This window comes from Macrobrachium rosenbergii, chromosome 54 (assembly GCF_040412425.1).
Source record: "Macrobrachium rosenbergii isolate ZJJX-2024 chromosome 54, ASM4041242v1, whole genome shotgun sequence".
In the NCBI taxonomy this organism is placed as follows: Eukaryota; Metazoa; Arthropoda; class Malacostraca; order Decapoda; family Palaemonidae; genus Macrobrachium; species Macrobrachium rosenbergii.
In genome coordinates this window covers 42,030,343-42,057,558 of record NC_089794.1, presented here as the reverse complement: position 1 = coordinate 42,057,558, position 27,216 = coordinate 42,030,343, and the positions used below count along the sequence as shown (strand labels likewise).

Here is a 27,216-nt window from a genome sequence, read left to right as displayed (position 1 = left end):
TTGATTAACATTTTCTCTAAATATTTGAGCTGTTCGAAAGTTATGTATATGTGATTATTGGTGATTTTCCGCCCTGTGGCCAAAACAGTAGTTGAAATCCTAATCCCTATGAATCGCGCTTTTAAGCAAGGAAATTTAAATTTGACTATTGGTAGATTCTGAGGATATTATATACTTCTCAAAGTGATTCACATGTTTATATGATTACTGATTCAAGTTCGAATTAAGAAGCTCTTATACAAATGAGTTGATAAAATCCCAATATTTTATAACGTTTTCAATAAATTTTGTCAAGGTCAAATCCTTATAAAAAAAAGATTTAATTCTTAGTTCATCAGTGAATCAAGTTTTGTAATATCAAATTCTTTAAAAGCTAAGAAGAATCTTATAACCTTAAAAATAGAGGGTAGTGACCGTAATAAAGCAAGAATGAGATATTATTTATACAAAATTTATTTCTTATTATTGGAACCAACCTATGATTGCTATGTCGTTGCAGTAATACAGCGACGTTAAAATATTACTGGAACCGTTCCAAAATACTTCAGTGTTCAGTAAGTCTCCTTCTGTGTGTATCCATTACGAACTTATGTCATTCATATAAAACAATTTGGTGTATTGGTAAATTACGACAGGTTTGACCCGGTAAAGTTAAAGAGAATTGAAAGTGCTTGTGCCTCATTATACTAGAGTTAGGCACGAGACGTGTGCTGAAGGTAGCAAGCACCACACCATTTGTATTTCATTGCAAGATGGACTGTATGCAAGGTCGGAAAGTTTTTGTACAGTGCAGCTTAACTCCCAGTGAAGTTTGGCGCGAACTCAACTGTTTGGCGCGAACTCAACTGTTTCAAGTTTGGTAGGCAAGCATTTGATCAGGTTAGCTTACTCCGAGCCTAGGCCTAACCTAGAGTAGCTTGAACAATCTAGAGGTACTTTACCCTATTCATTTAGCGTAGCCATTCATGTAAGTTAGGTTAAGTTATACATGATCTTTTAGTCCTGGTAATTCTAAGCCGGCTGTCCGCGGTGAGCTAGCCTGTGGCAATTGACATTTTCCTGTTATTTTACCTGCTGAACAAGAATTTAAAATATTTTGTCGGTCGGCTGTAACTAAAATGTAATTATTGACCCTTGATAACTGCACATCTGTACCAGTGGGTCGCACACAGCTCAAGGTTAAATTACAGTTTAGCAGCAGCCGACCGGCAAAATATTACCTTAAACTCTTGTAAAACAAATAAAATAACAAAGAAAAACGTCAGTTGCCATAGTCCAGCTCCACTGCATGCTATTTGAAGCTTTCGTAAACAGGAAACTAAACATTACCATTTCCGCTTTCAACTTAGGTGGCCTCTATAGGTCGCCATTCTGGATTTTTAAAGATTAGGTAATTCTAAGCCGGCTGTCAACGGTGAGCTAGACTGTGGCAATTGGCGTTTTTCTATGTTATTTTACTTGCTTTACAAAGAATTTAAAGTAATATTTTGTCGGCCGGTTGTAACTAAACTGTAATTGACCCTTGAAGACTATGACTTGAATTACCTAACGCAGGGTAGGTCTAAGCCGGCATGCCGCATTTTTAAAGACCTTACTAATACGCAAAATTGTAACCAGTAAACACCTCAGGGTACGTTATGTTGGTATTTTTAGGGTGTTTACTGGTTACAATTTTATTCTGGAGGGTGGGAGGAATGCTGGCTTAGACCTACGTTAGGCAATTTTAAATTCTTGTTCAGCCGGCCGACAAAATATTAAGTAAAATAAAACGTCAATTAGGAAAACATCAATTTGCAAGCTTGTATATTCTGGCAAGAGGTATTTACTTTAAATTCTTGTTCAGCATTGTTCAGCAAGTAAAATAACATAGGAAAACATCAATTGCCTGTCTCTCGCAGTTCTCGCAAAGTGCAGAAAACTGGCAACTGCAGTGCTGATTGGTGAACCAAAAGTTAGCGCATGTGTGTTAAGGCTTAGAATCAGTAGTACTAGTAATGAATGAAAAATGCCTTTGGAACGGCTCCCACTATCCATTTATTCGCCCTCCTTTTTACACTTGTTTTTCATGTTCCAAATGACATATATAACAAGAAATACAACAATAAGGTACCGAAACCTTTTCCCAAGGTATTTACCCCACCAAAAAACCCAAATTCCCAACGGGTCTCCCTTACTGTTAGCTATTCTCGAAAGGGTTTTACCACACCAGTTGTAAGATAATTTACAGCATAATTACAGCCAAGTGACAAAATATTACTTTAAATTCTTGTTCAGTAGGTAAAGTTCTATAGAAAAACGTCAACTGCCATAGCCTAGCTCACCGCGGACAGCCGGCTTAGATCTACCTGAGTCCTTTGTCTTTACAATATTTACGCCCGTCTATTTGTAGTGTTCACTTTGGTTTTATGTACAGCCCTCCACAGGGATAATTCCTTCTTTGGCGGGCCCTTGTATATTTTCTTATATTTTAGAATTGTCTTTCAGTGTTTTCTCTCAGTATCATAGCTCCTGCAGAATAGGAGAGTACAGTAAACCCCCTGTATTCGCGGGGATGTGTAACACCCCCCACTCCCCGGCGAATAGCTAAAATCCGCGAATACTTAAAACCCTTCAAAAAACACTTAGAACTTCCTGTTTTGATAGGGTATTATCCTACTTATGACAGGGGTTAGGTTAAAAAAAAACCATCATTTGTCAGAACAAACGTATCTCGAATATAGCATAGCCTACACTAGGGTATGCAGTACCATGTTTACATATATGGTAGCCTAGCTTACACTACAAAGTGTACTCTATACAAGCGCAGTATAGTAATTATTAATATCAGCTAACCCTGGAGGTTCATGCAGTGACTTTTGATAATTCAATACAGAGAGAAATTGAATAACAAACAAGAATTAACTTAGCCTACACTATGGTATATCGTATACATATACGGTAGCCTAGCCTACATTATACTGTACCTTATGTTCACATGTCGCATTATACAAACATGGACATAACAAATATGCATCTTTTCCATGGATCTTTTAAAATGTTATGCCTTAATTCACTGTATCCAGTAATATTGTATATATTCTTATATAACTTTGTATTATAAAATGCAATCATAGCGATCAGTGTTTTGGTTTGGAAATCGATTACGCGGTAAGTTTATTCTGCCGTATGTAACTCAGTTCACAGCGCTTTTCTTGTTTCTAGTTAGCGTAAATGAATCTCTAGATACTTTATTTATATGGGGCAAGGTTATTTTTTGTTATACGAAGTGTTTTTTAGTGAAAATATAACTTATGTCACATTGTGAGATTAATTTAGCTATTTTTTTGTTAATAGACGACATTGGCCGTTTAGGGGCATATTTTTGTGTTAAAAAAATCAAGATTCCATTTCTATTTTCACTTGATTTCATCATAATACAAGCTTTACATATTTATCTTTTATCGGCGTAAAAACAGCATTAATGTGTCCTTTCATGCTCAGTAGTTTTGATTAAAATATTTTCTCTAATTTTAATTATGGTTGAGTTTCATCCATGTTGCTGATGCATGATAATTTATAGTCATTGGCATCTCAACTTCAGCTACAACTTGCAGCTTAAATTTAACAGTATATTTCCTTTCCGATATTTTATCCATAACGAATAAGGGTATAATGTAAAAATAAATTAGCCATATTCTACTGAACATTATTTGTAACATACTACAGTATTTGTTTACTACCATATGATGGTTGAAATACAAGCAAAACGGCTGTTGCTATCTGATTCGGTTGAAAGAAAAAAAAGTTTCTCATTCGGTTGTTATGGCTGTATGCATTTACGCAATGTTGTTAACAATACTTTTAAATCATTTTCTTTTACTTTTTTAACTAGAAGATGGGATAAAGAGATGGAGGAAAAGAAGTTGGTCTATTGTAATTTGGTCTCTCTCACTGCCTAATTGTACGCTGCTGCCTGCGGCCTCGCGAAATTCAAAAATATTTTATAAATATTGCCATATTGGTATTAATCGCTTACCCCATCGCAAAATTGAATTATTGTAACTTGAGCACTACCTGGGTACCTGAGTATTTTAGTTGTTTTATCACAAAAACTGCATTTAGTAATGAAAATTATATGAAAATACAGTAATTAGTGAAAATTTCTCAGTGAAAAATACTGCAAATGGGGGAATGTTCCACGGATAATGTATATATGCTCCATAGAGAAATCCGCGAATAGGTGAGTCCACGAATCATGAGAATGTGAATATCGGAGGGTTTACTGTACATAGTTCTTTTTTAAATATGCTTTCTTTTGTCTTCAGGCAGTATTTTGTTGTATAGTCTTGGTGCACAGTATACAATTGCTCTCTCGCTTGACTTACAATTTGTTCTAGGCTCAAATAGTTAAGTTTTATTTCCTACAGACTGTATGTTTATTAAATTGCATAGAAGATTATTAGTCAAAGCCATGATCCATATTATTTTTCACCTTTGACACATATTCTTTATATACTGTGCACTTATTGCCATCATATGTTTTATTTTTAGTATCTTTATGGCTTCACTTTACACAATTTTTACACTTGAAGATGCTGCTATCACATTCATTTGACTTGTGATTTTCACATCTAGGGCAAGCTTGGTCATTTCTACAATTTGTTGCGCTGTGACCAAATTCCTGACATTTATAGCATTGATAGGGCATGTAACAGTCACATACTTTGCAACGGCTATACAGTGTGCACGATTTGTCACCTCTATCATAGATAGCCTTTTGTATTTTTGGTGTGCGTTTGATGAAATAGCGTTTATACTTGTCATCTTTGGCTATCATTTCCTTTATAATTTTCAGGTCATCATTTTCAGAAATGAGGTTACCTATCCATGGATTTTTCTTTACAATGTTATCAACAATGTCATCTTCATCTTTCGGGACATAGGCTACTTTTATTTTTGGCTTAAGTTTACCCTTCTCATTATTAACTGATATATTGCTGATTTCCTGACTCTCCATTTTTGCATTTTATAAGTTTTTCTTGTTTGGAAATCTTAAAAATAAGTGTCCATTTCTTGTTTTAACCTGCTCAACTGGCGCCATTATTTTACTCATAATTTGTCGCTTTTCATTTGCTGCTGTGCTCTCTTTGTTTGTAGATTTAATCAGAAGCACTTTTTCGTCTTTAGTGGTTCAGCATAAGTTTTTTCCATGTTTGTCTTGGTCTTTACATCTTTATCAACATTGTCAATTTTATTTTGGATTTCATCTATGTTGATCATTACGTCACTAGTTTTCTGAGCCAAATCCTGAATCAACATTGTTCAAGTTCATCTTCAATGAGTTTTTTGTGTGTGCTTTATTCAGGCCTCTTGTAATTAGGCTATTACATATGAACAATATGTTCTCACTCCAAAGTATGGATGTGTATCTGACCTTGATACTTGAACATTCATAGTGGAACCATGCATCACACATTTCACAGCAAGTTTCTTCATCATCAACTTCCCCAGAGGTTGCTGACACACTCGATTTGGGTTGACTCATCCTTCTCCAGTATTTTCTTTGGTGTTCCATCTTTACATGCTGCTTCGATAATTATGAGATAATGTTCGTATACCCTTGGTTTAATTTCTGCAGTATCTATTTTCTCATTTTCCTTCCTCATCTTCGTATTCACTTTGAACATCGCTCAAGTCAGGCACTTTTACACAGCACTTCACAGACACGTCATACCCGCATGAAAGCTACTCTCATGCAGTCGTTCAAAACAAGCTCGTCAATCTTAACAATATCTTCTAATCTACATTGTTGTAACCTTTTGATGACAATTTCCCTCATATATTTAATTAATGTTATAACGTTACAAAAAATTTTCATTTTTTCATAGATTGTCATCTATATTTCCAGATGACCTTTCCACCACAGATAGTATTTTAGGCACTTCATTTCATAATGCGTTTCATTCACCAGAGGTCTGGGGGGGGCAGGAGTATACTAACCTTTATCATATGTTTGCTCCTACACGATATACAAACCATCGGTCCTTTACATTAGGAATTACTTAAGGCGAAGCTGGAAACGGCCATTAAACTCTTGAACAAGGTGATTAGGTAGTAACTATCGACAGGTATGTGACTGGGAATACCTCCCTGCCTGGATGTAAACAGTCCTGTTTGCTTTTGGCCATCATATGTTGCATATGTGTTTTCGGATCTCTTTGCCTGACTGTCAAGCTATATTCCAGTCGGATCTTTCTGTATTTTTGTATATGTATTGTGTGTGTGTTTGATATTTATTAATATACAAACCCACGATTTGTGATAACCTTGCGTAGGCCATTGTTCCCCAGCATCTGTGTCTAGGGATTGGTGGTCAGGGGCATAATATTTCACTCCCCTTTCATTGACTGGGGCGTAACAAGTTCCCTCCCTATCATTGGGCTCTTGCCCTCTGTGTATAAGGGTGTGACTCCTTCCCCTTTTCTACTTGTGCTTAGTGTTGCTCTTTGTCGCCTGCGCTGTGGGGGAGGTAACTTCGGAGGAGGGTTGCCGGGTGTTGTTGGTGAGTATCGCTTCCACGGCACCCATGGTAGACTCTCCTTCTTCCTTGTCTCTCTCCCTTTAGTTTCTTGTCTCTTGGGAGGGGTCTCTCTTTTGGGAGAGATCTCTCTCTTTCGCCCTCTTTGCTCTTGTCGGGGTGAAGATCGCGAGGGGGGGAGGTGTTTGTCAGGCAACCTCTTCTCAGGGGTCTCCTCTCGCTTCATAGACAGTTCCCCTCAGAGCGAGAGGAGTCTCCTTCTACTAATCTCTTTGCTTTTTTTCTTTCAGGTTGACAGTGGGCATCATATGTGCAGCAATAGTTGCTAGATATCTCAGTCTTGAATATCTTAGCTTGAAGGAGTCCCCGACTCTCATACAGTGATTGCTTCGGGATCAGCCACAGTACCTTGATGGGATGGTGTAGGTCCACGTTCACAACGTTGTACCACATCGATGTGGATTGTTTGCTATCATTTGCTGGCTCTCATGTATGCTGTGGCACTGCCTCTGGTATATCTGGTCCCATCTACTCCTGCTGTGCCTCTTGTTTTGATTGCTCCTGTTGCCTCGGTGACCAGTCACTGGGCAGCTCCTCCTGGTCTCCTGCTGCAGCTGCCCGGATCGCTCCTGTCGCTGCTAATGATGCTCCTGTAGCTTCTGCCATCCGGACCGCTCTCGTAGCCCCTGTCTCAGCTGTGCTGATCACTCCTGTTGTTGCTCCTGGCGGTTGCTGTAGCTCTTGCCATCTGGACCGCTCCCTTAGTTCCTGCCCCAGCTGCCTGTTCGCTTGTCGCGCGCCGGCATCATTGACCCTGGTAGTTGTGACGTTAGGTAACCCACAATCAAATCAAACCAAATGTCCTGATCGCGCCTGTTGCTATTCCTGGTGTTTGTGGCCTGGGCTGCTTCTGTTGTGTTCCTGCCCAGCTGCCCAGGAGGTTTCAATGTTTGGTGTCCACCATCCTGTTGAAGATGCCAGAGTGGAAACTAAGGAAGTCACCCTGTGGGAGGTAGCCGCCGTCTTCTGCTTTTTCTTCGACTTCGTCTTCTGCTGCCTCTTCCCTTCCTCTTCTGAGGTTCGAGGGGGTCCTGGGAAACTGGATAGGCCCCTGTTGGCTGAAGGAGAGGAAGGCTGCTGTTTCCCCCTTGATGTCCTTTATTGGACATCTAGGGACTGCCTCCTTCCGAGGAAGCAGTGGGTCTCTTGTCGGCTCTTCCTGACCTTTGGGTTTGGGAACCGATTTGCATACCCGTTGGTTTAGTGTGTTAGGAGCTGTGGGCGCACAGACCTCAGTTACGCTCCCGTCACCAGCCCTAGAGGTTCCGCCTCTAAGACGGGTGCTGCTTTGGGTGCTCATTTGTGAGCTACTAGGAGTGCTCGAGATTCTGTGGAATGTCGAGTATCCCGAACTGGTACTGGATAGTCTCCCCGTCCCAGTTCAGGAGCAGCGCGCGAGAAAGGGCAGAGGCACCCAGGTGTCTCGGCTCTTCTGCCAACACTACAAGCACTTTCCGAGCAAGTACCAGTGCTCAGTCAGGTTTTCAACCTGGTGTCCCGATCCTGATGGTTTGAATGCCTGATGAAGCAGGGAAGAGGTTCCCTTCAGGAGTCCTGCGAGACTTCTAAGGGACTGCCTCTCTCCAGGGAGACATTTTTCTCTCATTGGCTCTTCCTGCCTTTGGGCAGGAACCGATTCGCATTCTCCTCTGGGCTCTCATGGCCTTTCTCGCCCCTCAGTTCTTAGAAGTATATGTCAAAGACTGGTTCTGTGCCTTGCCCTTTTTGATTTCTTAGGAAGCCGAAAGGAGCTGCTCCTGATGATTGTTCTTTCAAGATTTGAGAGTCTCGTAGGGTGCTCGAATTCTATGAATCATGAGCACTCACCTGACCTTCGGCTTATGCTACACTGTTGCATTATCTTCTGCACAGTTTTCCGGCCTTCTTCCTTCCAGCTGCTGCTCCTTTGCCCAAATCAACTTTTCAGATGAGTGGCCTCTCTAGTGAGTCAGCTAAGTTACCAAAGATGGTTCTTTCCACTTCTGCAAAGAAGGTCTTAGCGAGGTTGAAATCTGGTTCTCAGACAAGAGGGGAGAAAGGAAAGCTTACTTCACTTATCTTCCCACTAGATTATTGAATAGAAGGTATCAATGTTATGCTACCAGAGAAGCTAAGTCTGGGGTTCCTGCATCCACCCAGGGAGACTTCTGTCTCATTGACTCTTCCTGTAGATCAGCATTTTCTGGGGCCAAGATTGTTCTCTGCAGCCGAACTAGACCACATGCTTAAAAACACGTTCAAGGTGTTCGAAGTGGTCAGTTTTTTGGGCTGGACTGTGGGTGCTCTAGCGTGTCAGATTCAAGAACACCCAACAGTACCTTTGGACTTGTCTTTGGACCTTCTTGGAGCTCTCTCATGCGCTGATAAAGGGATTACAGACAGTTCTTGTGAACTGGCCTTTCTCTACACCTTAGTTTTGTATGGAAACGAATTTGTCCCTTCTGGTCTCGATTCGGTTTAACCACAGCCCCTCAAGTGTTCACCCAGGTTTTGGCCCCTCTGGCATCTTGGCTTCATCTCATGGGAATAAACATCTCATTTTAACTGGACAACTGGTTCCTTCTCTCCCTGACCAGGGAGCATTGTGCGGAGGATCTTCAGAAATCTCTTCTGTTAACCCAGGAATTGGGTCTGTTAATTTGTCATCAGAAGTCCCAACTGACTCCCTCTCAAGAAATAGTATATTTTGGGGATGAATCTGAACTCCCGTCTTTTTCAGGCTTTTCCAGCCCCAAAGAGAGGAGAATCCTGTCTACATACTGTCGATGAGTTTCTCCCTTCAGAGCTGCACGGCCAACAAGTGGATGACTCTAATTGTAACGTTGGCCTCGACAGAACAGTTCATTTCCCTGGGGAGACTTCATATGAGGGTGCTTCAGTTTTTCCTCAAAGCCAGTTGGAACAGAAAGAGACATCCAGACTTTCACGTTTCTGAATGACTCAGAGCATCAAGGAACACCTCCTTTGGTGGAGATCCGAAAGCAGGTTATTACAAGGAATGTCACTTTCCCCACAGAACCCAGACCTAAGTATCTTTGCAGATGCCTCGGATGCAGGCTGGGGCGCTCTCCTGGAAGATAGGGAAGTCTCCGGGACATGGTCTCAAGATCAGAAGAGACTACATATCACTGTGAAAGAACTCAAGGCCATTCACTTAGGTCTTCAGGTCGGAGGTGTATGACAAAACCATAGCAGTCCATTCGGACAACACCACAGCCTTGTCGTACATCAGCAAGCAAGGAGGAACCCATTCCTTCTTGCTTTGCGAAGCAGGGAGGGATCTGCTTCTCTGGGCTGACCAGAACAGGACAGGAGTTCTGAAAAGATTTGTCCAGGGCAAACTAAATGTACTGGCGGACCAGCTAAGCTGACGCAACCAAGTCATTCCCACGGAGTGGACTCTTCATCCTTCAGTTTGCTTGGTCCTTTGGAGACTGTGGGGAAGACCAAAGCTGTATCTTTTCACATCCAAGAACAGTTGTCTGCCTCTTTTTTGTTCACCAGTACCATATCCGTTGGCATAGGTAACGGACTTGATGCTGCAGGACTGATCCGACAAGGATCTTTATGCCTTCCCTCCGTTTGGAATGGTACAGGAAGTTTTGAACAAATTCCAGTCTCACAAGAATGTGTCAGTGATCCTGATTGCTCCCTTTTGGCCCCTAAAGGAATGGTTTCTGGACCTCATGGGTCTTCTCATGGATTTTCCAAGACTACTTCCTCAAAGATACAATCTTCTCAAACAACCCCATGTCAGAAGATTTAATCAAGGGTTGTCTACTCTAGCTCTGACAGGGTTTGAACTGTCAAGAGATTCCACAGAGCTAAGGGTTTTTTGGGAGCAGCTGCAGAGGCAATCTTGAGATGCAGACGCCAATCTTCCTGTAACATTTACCAGAATAAGTGGTCCATTTTCTGTACTTGTTGCAGAAAGAATGAAGTCTCTTCTACTAAAACCACTCTTGACGGAGATCACAGATTCTTTATTGTACCTTAGATCCTCCAGAGGCTTAGCCCCGTTGACTCTAAAGGGCTACAGGGATATGCTTAGCTCAGTCTTCAGGCACAGAGGCCTTGACTTATCTTTGAATCAAGACATTTCTGATTTAATAAAATCTTTTGAGACTAAGTAAGCAGAAGGTAACAGAACCTGTATCCTGGAACCTAGACGTGGTCCTAAATAGGGATGCACCAATACCAAATTTTTGGCCGATACCAATACCAACTTTTAAAGCCGATACCGATACCTGTTACCTCCATATTACTGTTATTTAGGAGAATATATATTGTTACTAAAATCATTCTTGTTCTCTGGTTATTGTATATTATAAAGGTTCAAAAGTTGAAAGGTCATTTAATAGGGTTATAAACAATTTCAAAGGCATAAGTTTTATTGAAAAAGAACATAAGTATAACTATTTAGTATTTAATTTTAATCCCAACTCATACTGGACTTGGACCATCTGAACTAAGTTAAAATTATAATTTTATTAAAGATAATATTCAATATAATTATCCTAGAAATGAAAAGTAGTACAGAAAATTAATATTATGCCAGCTAGTCCACTACTTTGCAAATTGTATTTGAGAAAAAGAAAAGAACTCTATATTCATAACTTTTTGTAATCAAAGTTTTGTAGCCTCAAGTAGTAGTTAAGAAACATTAGCATTTCTCCAAAAGAAACAATGTTTTATGTATGCCTATTTACAAAAATTAATATTATGCCAGCTAGGCAGCTACTTTGCAAATTGTATTGAAAAAAAAAAAGAAAAGCACTCTAGATTTATAATTTTTTGTAATCAAAGTTTAGTACCCTCAACTTGTAGTTAAGAAGCATTAACATTTCTCCATTGTTTGATGTAAGCCTGTTTCTATGGGGTGAGAAAATGTTGCCTCTGATACTAAATATGCGGTCACTCTCAACAGAAGATTAAGGAGCAGACCACTTAGTACTGAAAAGACATGTTTATTATCTTTCCACCAATCCAAAGGCTTAGCATCTAGAGGAGGTTTCTGCATAGCTAAGTATCTGTCAATTTCAGTTTTAAGTAACTGTATGGAATACTTGAAGTTTTCTTGGGTTTTGGTGATTTCGAGAAACTAGTTCTAGATTCAGTATTGCCTTCATTATTCTAACTTAGCATTTGTTCATAGCATTTCTCAAAATTGAAGTAATCAGTCATATGATCAGGTTCTTGCAAGTCATCATCTAGATCTTCAGAATCTAGTAATTCTATATTATCATTACTACTGCCACTGTTTGAAGCAACTAACTTATCTTCCTCTCCCATTTCCTTTCTCAGCCTTATTTTCTCAGCAAAAGTACTCAACTCTCTCTCAATATTTGCTATATTTGCTTTGGCAGATTCATCAGCATCTTTATAAAAAAGCATCTTATATTTTGGATCTAAGAAAGTGCTAAGGATAACATTATAATCATCAAGATATTTTTTAAATCTAGTTTTCCATTGACAGTTGAAGAGCATTAAGTGTAGTACCCAGACCTGAGAACTTGGGGTCGGTAGAAGCCTTGCTGATGAACTGTTTAAAGAAATCAATTTGGATAATTATTTCTGACACAAGGCATTCCCTCTCACTAAGCTGTACAGTTGTCGTTTGAAAAATCTTTAGTAATGATGACAATTTTGAGATGAGATTCCATGAGTGACCATCAAGTGAAGGAAGGCTCGGAGAATCTGTGCAATACATTGCTATTGCCTTCTTTTGCTCATAGATACGGTCTATCATTAAATAAGTGCTATTCCACCTAGTAGAGACATTTTGGATTAATTTGTGTTGTGGAGATTATTCTGTCGCTGTAGATCACGTAGCTTACTGCAAGCTAAAGGAGAGTGACTAAAATGGCCTACAATCTTTTTACAGTTTGCAATTATATCTTTTATAACTCTTTGTTTAAAGATACAGTCATTTATGACGAGCTGAAGAGTGTGCAAAAAAGAAGAAAGACCATCATTTTCTGTACCTTTAATTCCTTTCACTATATTTGCTCCATTATCTCTGGTAAAAAGATGAATTTTATAATCTGGGACATCAAAATCCTGAACTACTTCATTAATCATATTAGTAATATGAATTGCAGTGTGTGAACCTAAAAAATAACCATACCTGTACTGCACATGTTAAAATAGTACCCAACTGCAACAGAATGGCAATGACTCATTGCTGGTAGAGGTAGACATAATCATAGTTAATTAAAATTAGAATTACAATAATGTTAAATACACTAAAGTATCAAGATACCATCTGTTTTTAGAAGATAAACAATGAACCTATATTCACTGATAAGCCTATATATAGTTTGTTTGGTGGGCTTTGTTAATATATACATTTTACGAAGCCTAGGAGGATTTTAAATTCCTATACTAATGACAAAAGTATCGGCTGGTATCGGCCAGAAATTCACCGATACCAATACCGATACCACAAAAACTAGCCGATACCACCGAAACCGATACTTGGGCACATCCTAGTCCTAAAACAGTTGTCTCTTCCTCCTTTCAAACCTGTCAGCTCCTCTTCACTTAGAGATCTAATTAAGAAGACCCTCTTTTTGGTGGCTTTGGTGACATCTAAGAGGGTTGATGAACTACAAGCAATCGATAGAAGGATTGGTTTCTCTGGAGGAGATGCAATTTGTTCTTATACGCTGGGATTTCTCGCAAAGAAGGAGAATCCTTCCAAGGATTCTAGGACCTGAGGAGGAAGAAAGAGTTCTTTGCCCTGTAAGGGCATTAAAGTATTACCTGAAGAGAACAGAGAAGTTAAGAGGGCCCTCTAGTAATTTGTGGACTTCAGTTAAGGATCCTTCACGTTCTCTTACAGAAAATGCGATATCCTTTTTCTTAAGAGAACTCATTAAGGATGCCCACTCTCATGTGGGAGAAGAGTTTATATCTTCTCTGAAGGGTAAGGCACATGAAATAAGGACAGTGGCTACGTCCTTAGTTTTTAAACATAATATTTCTCTTTCAGATATTCTCCAAACAACTTTTTGGAGATGTAAATCAGTACAGTATTTGCATCTCACTATTTAGGGGTGTGGAAACAGTTTTTAATGAATGTAGTATTTTGGGTCCTTTATCAGTGGCTGGCATGGCATTGGGGAAGGGAAAGGTGTCCCTCCCACTGATGTAGTAGGTGACCCAGGGCCATACCCCTCGCCTCCACTGAGTGAGATGAGCGCCAACTAGAGGCAGTATCTTCCTGCAGCAGCTCTCTCATCAGGTAAGGAAGCAACAAGCATTGTCTCAATGCTAGCAGATTTTCTGTTCTCAAATTCATTACTTTATACAATGTTTTGGAGATAGAGTAGTCCATGTATCCCAACTCCTTTCAGTGTGGAATCAGCTATGCAATTGCTTGGTAAGTCACATATAAAAATGACATTTTTATAATAAAGTTTTATATATACTTAACAAGTAATACAGAAGGGGAGCCCACCCTCCTCCTCTCGCAGGGACATAATGGCACAAACAAATTGAAGCTGTTTGCTCAGTTGTTCCCCTTCTTCCCCAAAAGTGGGTGGGGCTAGACACCTATACCAAAAACAAAATCGCTACCTCGAGTTTCAAAATTTAGCCTCCGATACTAGAAATGTTAGCTATGTAATTACAGTAATGTTGGCTATGTAATTATTTGGTAAGTATGAATAAAACTTTCTAAAAACGTCATTTTTGTATGCTATTGGCTGGTAGCCTACATCAAAATTCATTTCAAAGACTCCAATACCAGATTTCACACTTTCTTGAAGCCAGCGGTTGATTTATACCCTCCAAATACCTAAGGTAAGTCTTTTTATGCTTTATAGTCATTGTACAAAGTGTATGGTATTTTTTTATATTTATTTTATAAATATAAAATCACTACGGACTGATTGATACTATGGAAATTGATTTTCCCTATACTTTTAGTGTACTGTATGTGGTAAAGGAGATGACGTTTTATTTTGTTGGTCTGTTATTCTCTCTACCTCTACTTGCCTGACAATCTTTCCTCCTTTCCTGATGAATTCCTACCTATCCCCCACCCCACTTCTGTTTCATCACCTTCCCTCACTTGATGTCTGTTAGAATGAATGTCTCCCTAACGGTTTGCCCAAGCGTGGAACCCTCTACCTACCCCCATTTTCTTTCCTCACCTTCCCTCATGTTTTGCGGATGTTGGGAGTCCTTTACCTACCCCCATCTTGTTCCTCCCCTTCCCTCAGCTGATCCCTACTAGAACATATGGCTCCCTAATGGTTAATGCATTCATGGAACCCTTTCATAACAAAAACATGACCTGTTTGTTTGTGAGTGTTCTCCCCTACCCAAAACCCCAAATTCTCAAAGTCCCCCAACCATGTTGGAAAGAGATAAAAGGTGAATAATAGTTGACTGGCAAAAAACAACTTCATCTCCTTCATCAGCAGCACTAAAAGTATAGGAAAAATCAATTTCCAAAGTAAAGGTACATGCAGAGTAATCACTTGGAAATATCTTATTTTTTTTATGAAACATAAATGATTGACATTCATGAGAAATTAGTATCATTTTACTTAATTATAACATAATTGACTTTTCCTATAAGGGGGTAGCCTAGTGCCATCAGCACCTCATGGGGTGCACTGTAAGTTCTTTTATTCCTACACGAATACAAACCTGAGGTCTTTACATAGGAATTACCTTCAGCGCAAGCTGGAGCATGCTGTTCTACACAACAAGGTTGTAGGTTGTTGAATTACTAGTAGGAGGGGTGAGGAGTACCCTCATCACCTCCCTTCATTGAGTTGTGCAACCACTTGCTGTATAGCCTTTGTCCAGAGCACACACATTCCTACTCCTTCCTCTTCTGTTCTCTCTGCACTTCATCCTGGTTTTTCCTGCTTTGTGATACCTGTCTTTATATTCTTGGCTCTTTTTTGTACAAACCCAAGAATCATCCAAGCCTAGACCCCGGCTTTGCCCGGGTGTTGGAGAGCAGTGATGCAACTGCTTTCTTTCATCCTTTGATGTAGACCCACACACTGTTTGCATGAATTGTTGCAGACGCTTGTGCACTATGACTGATTCGTGTTTTGAGTGTTGTGTTTGTCCTAGAGCAGTGGATGTAGTTTGCTGGAAAGAGGAAATCCAGAGGGCTGCTTGCCTGTCCTTGGAGGGGTATTCTCCTCCGCGGACATCGGGTAGCTCCTTGTCTCTTCCCATGCAACTCCCTTTGGCTGCTACCTCTTCTAGGGGAGAGGTCACACCCCATGTTCCCCTGTTGCTTAGGCAATGGGTGGTTCGCATGGGAGGGCATAGGCTGTTCATGATCTCTTTCGAGCATTCTCCCCTGGGCAAAGGGAGGCAGCCCCTGATAACCTGTCTTTTGCAGGTATGGGAGAGTCGGGAAGATTTTTCAAGATCTTAGGAACCTCTGGCCATCCCTAGGTCTTCCCAGGGAGCCATTGGTGCGAGGCTTGATTGCTCACCTTAGTGCCTCCAACCTGCTTCCCATCTACTGCGTCAGTAACTGGAACTCTGGTTTCAATTATGGGAGCCAAGGTCACCACGATTTATGTCATGGCACCTGTGGTTAGTCATCCTGTCCCATCAATGTTGACATGCCCTCCAGTGTCTCCTGATGCTAAGGATCTTCCAGACAAATTGTTGAAGAGGTAAAAACATGACCGCACAAGAATGTCAAAGAAGAGACCCCATTTGCATTCACCGTCATCATCAGTATCATCTTCTCCACCTGCCTTCACCTCCTCCCCTACTCCTTCTAAGGGTCCCGTTATGCGGACAGACCCAAAGAAGGACAAGGCAGCTGCTCCAGACATGTCTTCTTGCACAGAAGAAGCACAAGGCTCTCTCTATGGCTCTCCCTGCATCTCAGGTGTCCCTGGACATCTGATGTGCAGAAGCAGCACATGCTCAGGTCAGCCACAACATGGCTTCCATGAACCAAGTCCATGCATGTGGATGTCCTGCATATGCCGACACCCAAGACACTGATACCAGGCAACAGACTTCTCTCATGTCTGGTAAAGTACAGTACCTTCTTCTGCACAGGGCTTCAAGGTTCTGACCTGGAGGCTCATCCCCATCACAGACCCTGTGTAGAAATATCGTCTGTGGCACACCCTTGTGCCCCAGACAATCTGTGTACACTGGTCTCCTTGACCTGTGCCACTGAAGGTTCTTCCATCCAGGTTCCAACGGACCCGCACGGCTACAGGAAGCATCCACAGTCCGGGAGGTGGCCTACAGAGAGTGAGGGTATGCAGCATGCAGGTGCTGCCCCCACCCCTGAATCTCCGACCCAGGACGTGGCTTCCACGAACCGCTCCTTGGATGATCGGAGGGCTGGGTCCTGCGTCAGTGTTGCCAACTGTAGAGTTTGCACACCAGACAGAGCATGGAGGAGGTCCCCCTTTCACTCTTCTTTGTGCTTAGAGGCCTTGTTGTTGAAGGAAAGTCCAGCATGTCATTGGGATAGCCCACGCTCTAGCCTGAGAGTGCGCGATTGTTCTCCTGGGGGCAGTTCCCACTCGCGTGAGAGGATTACTCTCCTCGGGATAGCCTCCACGTGCATTTGCAAGGTTGTGTACACCCTCCCAGGGACAACCCCTATTCACCTTCGTGTGATGGAAGCTCTCCCAGACCCATGCATCAATCGTCACCATGGTTTGACACCGTTCATGACCTTCCTCTCCTGCCGAGACTTCAGCCAGCAGGTCTGTGTAGGGTGCTAGGCCCTCTCATCTGTCCCCTCAACCTCCCAGGGGTATACTGGAGCTGCGGGATGGACAGGACTTGAGTTGGTGGTCAGGGTTTTTGCCTCCCATCGCAGCCCTTTGTACATCCCCGGTTATTACTTCCTTTTCATCACACACTAACGAGGAAGTGATTACCTGAACAGACTATTTCTATATGGAGGTAAGACTGTCACCTACCTAGCCCACCAGGCAAACTTGACATTTAAAAGGAGAGATGCAATTCTCTCATGTGTCTCCAAGTTTGTTAGTCCCGAGTCGGTTTTGACCCCGAGGAATTGACCATTGCTGGGTTCCACTTCTCTCTTCGATAGGGAGCAAGTGGATGCCATGGTGGATCGTCGGAGATTGGATGACAATGACCGTCTCGTCCAATATGCAGTGGCAAAGACCTCTGGGCCTTCGCGCACCACTGCAGGCTGGCCCCTCCTCTACAGGTCCTATGAAGCCCCAGAACCCCAAGGTCCCTCGTAGGAACATCCAGCCTCCTCCTGCCTCCATCAGGAAGGTGCAGATCAGCATCCCTTTCAGTCCTCTGCCCAGTCAGGTAGAAGAGCTAGGGGGAGGAAGAAAGGAGGAGGATGTTAGGGGCGGCATTTCCCTCCACATGCTGCCACTGGTGAGGGGATTGCCTGTTCAGCCATTGGGCAACATGGTAGTGACACAGAGCAGAAACCTAGGTAGTGAATGTCCTTCGGGTGGGCCATTGTTCCTACATGATATACAAACCATTGGTCCTTTATGTTAGGAATTACAGCAAAGCTGGAAACAACCATTAAACTCTTGAACAAGATGGTTAGGCACTAACTACTGTCTGGTAGGCGGGAGAGTCCTGCCTGCCCAGATGTAAATATTCCAATTTGCTTTCGGCTGTCATGTTGTGCAGACGTGTTTTCAGAGCTCTCTGCCTGATTGCCATTAAGCTCTTTTTTTCCTGGTGGGATCTTTCTGTGTTGTTTTCACATACAGTACATATTGTGTGTGTTTGATACTTAATATACAAGCCCACGATTTTGATAGCCTTGCATAAGGCCCCTTCCCCCAACGTGTATATAATATCTTGAGGTCGGCAGCCAGGGGCATAACAAGTTCGCTTCCCAATCATTTAAACCTCACGCCCTCCACTCCTGTTACACTTGCTGAGTGTTGCTCTTCGCTGCCTGCGCTGTGGGGCGAGTTTGCTGGGAGGAAACTTGTCGGAGGGGGGGTTTCCAGTAGGTTATTCACCTCTGACGGCGCCCTTGATGACCACCCCTTCATTCTCGTTTCTCTCTCCTGGCAGGCTTCCCCTTCTGGCTGTCTCTCCTTCGTCCTCTTCACTCACTCATCAGGTGATGATTTTTGGGGAAGGGGGTAGTCTGACGACCTCTTCTCAGGGGCCTCCTCTTGCTTCGTAGGGCAATCCCCCTCGGAGTGAGAGGAGTCTCCCTCTACTAATCACCTTTGCTTTTTCTTCAGGTTGACAGCGAGCATCACAGGGCGCTGTAGTAGAGATGGCAGGATATCTCACCGTGTTGGATATCCTGGCATTGAGGAATTTCCCTGTGGCACTCATGCAGTAGTTACTCTGACAATGAAAACGGTTACCTGCCACTGCTTCCTGTTGCACCTGTGGCCCCATTTGCCCCTGCTGTGCCTTCTGTGTGATTGCTCTTGTTACCCTGGTGGCCAGTCTCTGAACCACTCCTGCTGTGTCTCCGACTTCAGCTGCCATTACTGTTCCTATCGCCACTTTGATGTTCCTGTAGCTCTTACCACCGGAGCCACTCCTGTTATGCCTCCTGTCTCAGCTGCCCTGGTCGCTCTTATTGCTACTCCTGGTGTTCCTGTCACCCGGCCGCTCTTGTTGTGCTTCCTGCCTTAGCTGCCATGGTGATTCCTGTGCTTCCTGACCACCATCCTGTAGAAGACGTCAAAGAGGAGATGAGATGTAGTTGTCACCTTCAACTTTATCTTCGACTTTCTTCTGCTGCCCTCTCCCCATCTTCTGAAGCTGGTCCGGTGCTGGAGAGACCTCTCACCATCCCAGTCAGCTGAAGAAGAGGAAGGCTGCTTCCCTTCACAGGGAGTCGGTTCTCTTGTCAGCTCTTCCTGGCCTTCAGGCTTGGAACCGATTCGCATCCTCCACAGGGGCTTGCGTTTCAGGAGCTGTGGGTGCACAGTTCTAGAAGTTCCGCTTCTAGACTGGTGCTGTGTCGGGTGCTCATTCGCGAGTCACTCCGAGTGCTCGAGATTCTATGGACTCTTGAGCATCCGAACCAGTGCTGGAGAGACCTCTCACCATCCCAGTTGAGGCACAGGGCAAGAGAAAGAGATGAGTCATGCAGGTGTCTTATCTCTTCCTGCCAGCACTACCAAATGCTCGGTCAGGTTCCCAGCCTGGCGTCTTGGTCCTGAGGGTTCGAGCGCCTGGAGAGGCAGGGAGGAGTTTCCCTTTAGAGGTCCTGTGAGATTTATAAGGGAAGGCCTCTCTCCGGAGAGGCAGTAGGTTCTCTCGTTGGCTCTTCCTGGCCCTTGGGTCAGGAACCGATTCGCATTCTTCCCTGATGTCTTGCATCTCATGGGCCTCAAGTAAGCGACCTTTCGAGGCCGCGCTCGTTTCCAATTCTTAGAAGTCTGCGTCTAAGACTGGTTGTGTGCCTGTCTCTCCTCGGTTTCTCTGGAAACCGAGAGGAGATCACTCTCGATGATTGTTATTACGAAATTCGGGTCTCAGCGAATGCTCAGATTCTTTGGAATCGTGAGCACTCATGTGGCAAGTCGTCGAGTGCCCAGGATTCTGTGGAATCACGGGGACCCCCCAAACCAATCAGTACTAGGGGGTTTGCTCTCCAGTCTGGTTTAGGCACAGGACGAGAGGAGGTGCAGAGAGTGCTTGGGGATCCCATCCTTACATCTTGGCCTCTAGCGTCCGAGCACTCGGGGGTAGCAGACAAGGAATCCCCCTTTAAGCCTTCCTCTCAAGGGGCTTCAGCCTTGAAGAAGATTAGAGCATGTCTGGAGGACAGCGCTGTTTCTTGGCAGCCAAGAACCACTCAGCCCTGATCACATTCGCGTGATCGGCATGGTTCGGTTTAACTTGCTCGCCCTGCTCAGCCCCAGATTGTGTTCACATGATTTGCTCAGCTGGCTTGGGTCGACTTGCTTCCCCACCCAGTTCCAGATCGTGTTCCTATGATCAGCTCAGATCTGGCCGAATCCAGTTTCCAACTCTATTTGAGTGAACTCTCCGCTCTCCTCAGGTCAGCACTTTGCCGTGGCATAAGCACTCTCCTTTCCCCATGCTACTGTCATCACCTCAGGTTGATCGCCACCCACAGTCTGCCTCTCCTGATTATTCTAGCAGGACAGGTAGGAGTGCTCTTTTTCCTCACCTGTTCTCTCAATCCTCTCAGTTGTTTCCGAGAGGTGCAGGTCGGACAGAGAAGACTCTGATGAGTTTTGTTTCTTATCAGGCTCGGGCTTGGGATCTGCCCATTGTACATATGAAATAGTCGAAGAGGTTTTCCTGGGGTCTGTCGAGGTTCTCCCTTCTATAGGGAGAAAGGGTTGGGAGTACCACACCCTGGAAGGACTCGAGGTTCTCTTCTTCAGGATGTGAACACCCTCATTTTCAGGATCTTCACAGAGATCTTCGTGCTGATTCTCAGCACAATGATCTTGAGGAAGAACCACGGTCTCCTCGGTGAATCACTCTTCACTGCTCAAAGCCCTTGAGGTTCTAGGACCGGGGGTTTTCAGGTGGCTGCCACAGTCCTTGCTTGCTGAAGGGTTCCTGATCAGATGAATACCTTATCTCTGGATAAGGAATTCATTTTAGTTGAAACACCTAATCGAGCTTGTTCCCCCTCCTCTTGCCTCGTCGGAAGTGATTGTTCTTGCCTCAGGGGTCTTTTTGCCGACTAGCAGGTTGACCTGGGGCTCTGATTCATCCAGATTCGGGTTTCTCGCTGTAACTCGTTGCAAAGGGGGTCTCCCTCTTGCAACAAGAAACAGCGAACCTGGAGGCCGCCGCCATGGTTTTCCTCCAGGCAGTCTCCTGATTGGACCTGTGATCCATCACCCTTCAAGGCCTTGCTTCTTCGAATGCAATCCTTCCTGAAGAGGACTTGGCCCTCTGGAGACTGTGCCAGTCTTTTTGGGGGTGGCTCTTCCTACCCAGCACAGACAGCATCCTGTGGGTAATCCTGGTGATAAGAAGGAGGACACTGTCTTGATTCAGATCTCCAGTTTTATTCAGATCTCCAGTTTTATAAGTCTCAAGTCATCATAATCCCTCAGGAACGGACCTTCACTGGGTTCTGCCTCCCTTTTTGCAGAGAGTTGGTAGATATCATGGTAGACAAGGAATGTGCCAAGACAAGTGCCTTGTCCTCTGGGCAGTGGCTAAGACCTTCGGGTCTTGGTAACCTACGGCCTGATCTTAGGGCAGCTAGTCCTTCCTCGGCCCCTAAGGAGTCCCAGGCTCTGAAGGGCTCTGTTGGAAACACTCAGCCTTCTTCTTTATCTTCTTAGAAAGTGTGCATACGTGTGTTTCTTTCAACCCTCTTTCCAATCAGAAAGAAGGTAGAAGGAAGGAGAGGAATGGAGAATGCTCAGAATGGCATTCTCCTCCTGCTGATGCCTTGGAGAAGGGATGCCCGTCGAGTCATTGTATTTATGACAGCTGACATAGCAGAGACCTGGTAGTAGATATCCTTCAGGAGAAATATCTGCTACCCTCCGGGTCTCGGCCACCTTTCATCGAACTTCCATTCTGTCTCCTCTCCCATGTTCTTGGCAGCCAGCTCGGCTAGAGCTAATCGTCTTCGGTCTCCTGTCGTCACTGCAGAAGCTGTCCCCCCTTAGGGCAGCTTCACCTACGTTCTCTTCAGTGGAGAATGAAGGAGGTCTGCTCCCAGTCCTTAATTCTTTCCTCTCTCAAAGGATGAGGGAGGATTTAGGCTGGTGCTAGATTGACAGGAACCTCTGAATATGCCCTGCACATTCTCCTCGCAACATGCTTCTGTTCTCAGATGCACCAGCCGAGGAATAGGCACACACCTGTAAGACTGTTGCCTTCAAGGTGTGCGACCAAGACTATAAGTACCTTCTCATCAACATCCTGGAACTCAAGGCAGTCTTTTTGGCCCTCCGAGAGTTTCAGGATCGGTTTTTTGAGATACTCGGTGGTGTTGTTGAGCAACAACACCACAGTAGTGGCATATGTCAATGAACAAGAGGGTCTTGTTTCCCTCCTGTTGCTTCAGTTGACATTGTAGGTGCTCGAGTGAACTGTGGTCCACTCTGTAGTGCTGTCAGCCAGATACATTCTGGGTATCAATATGCATTAAGACCATATTTCTACTTCCTAGTGCAAACATAAAAATTTCAGTGTGAATTTGCCTTGTTTCATGCATATTACAGGCTGTAAATTCCTAATTTGCTATTTGACCTGTGCTGAGAATACTATATTTTATATTCACTTTTAAACGTACAAAAACAATGAGATTAGATTTCAAAGTAGACAACGTTTACCAGTGCCTATCAAAATAACAGAAAAATTATAATTTTAAACACTGATTCAAGACCGATTGAAACTGCAGGACAGCAGAATTTTGTAATTATATCACAGTATTTGATTTGTATTATTTTTATTAATAAGCTTTTGTTCACTGTAAAGTTTTTCCTGTTTAAATTTGTAATAGCCAAGAAAACTACACGTTATACCAGTGTTCCAGCATCTGTACCGGTTTTGTTTTTGAGGGGTCATTGCTAAATCAAGTGGTCAACTCAAAAGTGCTGGATTTTATATCAAACCTTTTAGTCAAACAAGATCTAGTTGTGTAGAAATATTATAAGAGCTCAAAGATTGACCAGCGGCTATCAAAATTCTAAGGGATACTAGCCTTATACAGTATATAAATTAAAGCATTGGCTGCCCTATCTCAGTCTCAGGCCTAGCTTAGGATAAACATCTGAAGTAGGAATGTGTTGCAAAGACAGTGACTGAACACTCAGTCACTAACAGGAAATTTAGTTGACAATTACATAGGGGTGCTTAAGGCTTGTTCTCAACAGGACAAATGGTCAAATCATCTTTCAAATCTCCCAAATCAAAGCACTTACTTTCATATTGTAATTATGGCTGTTAGTGAATACAATGGACAAATGTAATTGTATTGTAAGTAATGAGTAATGTCACTAGCCCTTAATGATGTGTTTTGGCTGTAAGATCAGTTCTTAAGACATTTCCTTTAAAATTTCTGTGTTGATGGGAGTTCTCTCAGAAAGTCCACTGTCTTGTTTTCCAGCACTTTAAAAACTTGAAACAAAGTGAAACTTTAGGCTGGGGCTGAGCTTCTTGGTTTTGGTTTTGAGATACAAATCATGGAGTTTTATATGTAAATTACTAGATTTAAGTTTAGAGCACCATTATGGAAAGTTCCATCCAAGTAAGTGACAAAGTTATTCTGAAGTTCCATTTATTTTGAAAGTGATTTTTTACTGTAAAATATTCAACTTCTGTAAGATGTCCATGGTAATGCCAGGAATGCACTATCATTCATAATTCAGGGCCTACATCAAGTGTACTTTGGTTACATGGCCTAGAGTTGCTAAGTCACTAATGATATTTCCTATCCTAGTTAGTTTATACTAATATGCTTTAATAATTCCAGTTGTATGTGAAATAATCAAAATGGGGCTGTCTTTTGCCTTGCTAAGATAAGGCCTATCCTAGGCTACCTCTAGACTGCTGAAAAGGCTACGTAGTGTACACTTATTCTAAAGGGAGAGAGTAATCTAATCAAAATTAGTTTACATTTTGAGCTGTCCATGTTGAGTTTTATGTATTAGAATAACCTAATCATATCTCAAAATTTAATGTTTATAATCATAATGATTTGACATGATTTTCTGGATTGAAAGCATGACATTGCCTTGCAGGAAGAATAAAGTGCACAATGACGTTACTAATTGAGTCAAAGATCATGATACAAAATACATGTATTGTCTGTGCATTCATCATGAACGGTAAGTTCTCTCTCTCACAGAGTGGAAGTGTGTGTGTGTGTGTGTGTGTGTGTGTGTGTGTGTGTGTGTGTGTGTGTGTGTGTTCCTTCCTTCATACAATTCAATACAGTATACATAAACATATTTTGTGTGAATACCCAAATTTTAGTTGACGGTGAATGAACAAATATTGGACAGTGAGCCCTAAAGAATGCATTAACACACATGGAAAAATGTAAATCCTTAAAGAACTGTGATTCTCACCATTTTCATTCACTTATCAAGTAGAATCTTGGTCAGTTATCAAGTAGAATCTTGGCTTATTAGGGTAAACTACTATTTTTCTTTTTAGCCCAAATATTTTTTTTTTACTAAATAAATTATACAGTTGTGGTTAGGATTAAAGTGTGCAGGGGTGTTCCTAGACGTTTTGGGGACCGGGGGGCACAATCCCATTTGGGGTCCCTCTTATGGGTGGGAGGTGAGCGAAGCGAGCCAAAGCAGCCTGGGGGTTCGAGGGGGCCAGCTGCTGTAAGCCCCCCCAGGGAAATTTTTAGAATATGAGCAATTGTAGGATCATTTTAAAGGCACTTGTAAATGCAAATTTCAGAAATTTTATTTCATAAACTTTGCATTTTGGGCCCCCCTCACTTTGGGGTGGGTGATTTCAAACAGCCCCTGCCCCCCCTCAGGAATGCCACTGAAAGGGTGAGTGGTTAGCCTCAGAAGGAATGAAACTTTTTTATTTGACTTCCTAATGAGTCCAACCTTTTAATTGACATTCTTGAGGTTTTTATGCATCTACAAGAGATAGAATTACTGTAAATTGAATCAAGCTAAAATTTCTCGTTTTCACTTTGCTCTCCATTTCATTTCATAATTGCTGAGAATACAGTACTGTATGAAGTTTATGTAGGTGATTGCCTAAGAAAGTGTGCAGCACAGTATAATGAAATGTATGGAATTTTTAAATTTTTGACTATGTCATTTTTATATGTATATTTTCTATATTTGTCATATTTTTTTGTTTGTATTCTACATCATTGCCCATTACTTTTTGGACAGTGAACTCTTATACAGCTAATTTTTTCAGGCTAAGTAAAGATAGTGGTAATATTGGAGTGATGTGGTTTCCTGCTGTGTGGGCATTAGGGAGATGAGCATACTGATAAATCTGCAACCTGTACATATTGTATTGCCGATGTTTATGGTGTACTGTATCACCATATAGTCAGAGGAAAATTGAAAGGAAGATGAGTTGGGTATTTAAAACCACTACTACATGGTAACATAAATACAGTACAGTATTAGTATTCATTCACTGATTAGAAATCCAGAAATTGAAAAAATAGTGCTGGATTTTCTTGATTGTAATGATGCAGAATTTATTGCATTTCATACCAGGAAAAATGTTCATTTTAGGGCTTCATCGTAAAAGCAGTCTTTGGTTTCCCCTATTTAATTCCAGGGCTAAATGTTAAACTTGATTTATATCTAAGTACTGTAGTCTACAGTATTATTTTTGTTTACACTCCCCTCTCCATTGCAGCATTTTTAATAGAAAAATACACATGGATAAATCACTCACTTATTCTAAATGACATATTCAGTTGGTGATTTATGAAATTTATTATAGTATTACATACCATAATTTAGTATCTTTTGTTGTTGTTAGTCATCATTTCAAGGTAGTATTTTTCTTTATAGCATTGCTGTACATACTGTAATTATTAGCTGAATAGAATCTTGAAGTAGTTTGTCATACATACTGTATTCAAAGTTGAATGTATTTTGTTATCATATAATTGTACTTTGTACTATGTGAAACTGTTAGTTTAGGCTGCTGATGGAAAATATGACTTTTATTTATACATACTTAAAAAGTTGAACTTTATCTTCAATAAATTTAGCTGCTGAGGTCAAGTAATTGGTTCGACATTGCTCTTAAGACAGCTACAAGTACTCTGGTTGCAGTAAGAATTCATGTTGTTTCCAAGATAAACTAATTTACAAACAGTGCAAGATCAGTTTTCCAGGTTCAGCAAAAAGTAATGCAAAGATGAAATATTATGTAAAATGTATCAAGAGAGAAATAGATGTGTAAAGTAGTCTTCTAAGTAAATATATATTAAATGAAAAAGGTACAGTACACTGATAATTCAGCTTAAAAATATAAAAATAAGAAAGCTTAAACAGGATTATCCAGTAGTTCAGCTACACATGGCTGATCTCAAAACAGATTTTTTAACCATACTTGCTTGTGTAACCTTTTAATCATGGCTTCTTTGATTCCAGGGTAATTGACCCCTTAAACCTTACTCTGTACCCTTCTCCCCCCTTTACTCGAACTTGTAGCATGTGTTTGTATGCCTCATAAAAATTGCACATATCAAAATGCTATTACTTATGTCTAGTATGTATAATATTGCTGCATAGCAACTTGGCTGATCCAACTGTGGGTCAACAAAAAAAGCATTTTTGCTGTGCTTCATTTTTTCTCTCTGAATGAGCCCATAACAGACTGTTGCCAGGAGTATCTTGCTCATATATATTTAGTTTAGTTTATTTGTAGGCTTGGTTAACTGAGATTTCTTTCTAAATGTCGGTGCAGATTTGATGACGACATGTCCATACAGACATTTTCTTTCTCTAAGAATGATTATACATTATATAAGTAATAATACTGTGGTTCTTAAATGTAAAAAATGCAGATGCAGAAGTGATGACGTTGAACTGTTTGATGTGTAATTCTATGATTACTGACTGACTGATATAAATTTAATATACTGGAACCTCAACTTATCAGATTTCTTTATTTACCAGGAGTAGAAGCTGGAACTTCAGCTTATCAGAGTTCTTTACTTGCCAGGAGTGTTGTTAAGTCTG

At 41.9% G+C, this 27,216-nt stretch overlaps 1 long non-coding RNA gene across 2 annotated transcripts; it reads left to right on the top strand.

Annotated features, from left to right (window-relative positions):
• Positions 1–498: 498 nt before the first annotated feature.
• On the top strand, positions 499–27,216 carry LOC136835025 (uncharacterized). Of its 2 annotated transcripts, none has more exons than XR_010851958.1 (3): positions 499–554; positions 13,684–13,823; positions 25,424–27,216. It is a non-coding gene; the product is annotated as an uncharacterized lncRNA (long non-coding RNA). The 2 variants fall into 2 exon arrangements; XR_010851957.1 differs by lacking the exon at positions 499–554 and adding an exon at positions 562–859.